Genomic DNA, 1546 nt, shown 5'->3' on the forward strand with positions numbered 1-1546 from the left:
TGATGACCGAAAGACCCGCATTTCAAACCCCCAGCCACTCTTGGAAACACTAGACAAGGTCGGAACCAGCTCCACAGCACACAACAATAGCGACATTAATTTAAAATAGATGAAGAATTAAGAAACCGTCGTTAGAACAAGTACGTGCATTTAGGGCAGTACTTAACCAATTTCAAAAGGAAAAACATTTCGAGGAATTTGTTTGGCTGTAAGGAAGACGTTTACTACGTGATTGCGTGAGAAACAATACGGCCTGTTGTAAAATGGGATGTGGCTGACCAAACTTATTATAGATGTTGAGCAATTTATAAAGATCACACACCCAGTGTTTACCCAACATGTTGGCTGAGGCAGAATTTATGTGGGATTGGCTGCTGGTGATAAAACCACAATTTCTGGGACCAAAGAGTTGTGCTTCTGAATAGGTTGATGGTTTCTTGCAGCAAAACCCAAAACATATTCTCATTGTCACAGCAGCAGATGTTGGGAATGAAGGCAAAGTAGGAGGCATATATAATGAAAACAATCAAATTTAAGAAGCTCAGCCACACTACAATGTTACAAAAAAAAAAAAAAAAAACCACTCACCTTTTGTGATGCTATTTTACAAAGTGCACTCAGTTAAATGTGAAATGTGTAACTACTAGAAAGTCAGGATTTACAGTAAATAATTTCAAACAAAGAAATAATGCTTAAAGTGGATAAATAATATATGACATCTATAATAAGAGTAGAGAATATATTTCTTTTTAAACCAAATGTGATAATGTAATGTGATACATTATTACATTTGATTTAAATGTGATAGCAATCTCTTGAAAGTAAAGCAACAAAAGGATCTTTTACATAGAACAAAAGAGAATATATAGATCTAGAGATACACCTGGTATGGTGCTATAGGATAAGCACTGGGCTGAAGGGTCAGTTTGAACCACAAGTGCAACAGTTCAAACCCACCACCTGCTTCTTGGAAACACTATACAGGGTCACTATGAGTCAGAACTGGCTAGATGGTACTTAAAAACAATAGCGATACCAAAGGATCAAGCAGCAGCTGCATATATCACTTGAAAAATATAAAGTGTCTAAATGTAGATGTCCTGTTTGAGAAATCATTGCTAAATCTAATTCTATCTCTCTCTGGTTTTTTCCTTACTATATAGCAAATGGCCACAGTGTGGACCTTTGCCCTAAGCCTGGGAGGAAACCCTGTCTAAGGAAAGAACTAAAGGCCGGAAACCTCTTACTTCCATCTTAACATTTTCTCCTCATTCTTCTTCCATATCAGGTCCCAAGGGTAACACAAGGAGAACTAGTTCATTCTAGCCATCTGGGGACCGTCCTACACATCCATAAATCACAACTAAGGATCTCACCTGTTCTGATGCGTGTGGACCAAACTGTATTCACCTGCTGCTGCTGAGCTTCCCAGGGGCTCTGCTTCCAGGCCTAACCCTCTGACTGAGTTGGCTTCTTGGGTTAGAGAGGATTAGATCCCAGAAAGAGGAGCACAGAAATGGTGAGTACTGGAGTGCACTGGGGAGCC

This window comes from Chrysochloris asiatica, unplaced genomic scaffold, assembly GCF_000296735.1.
Source record: "Chrysochloris asiatica unplaced genomic scaffold, ChrAsi1.0 scaffold00530, whole genome shotgun sequence".
Classification (NCBI taxonomy): Eukaryota; Metazoa; Chordata; class Mammalia; order Afrosoricida; family Chrysochloridae; genus Chrysochloris; species Chrysochloris asiatica.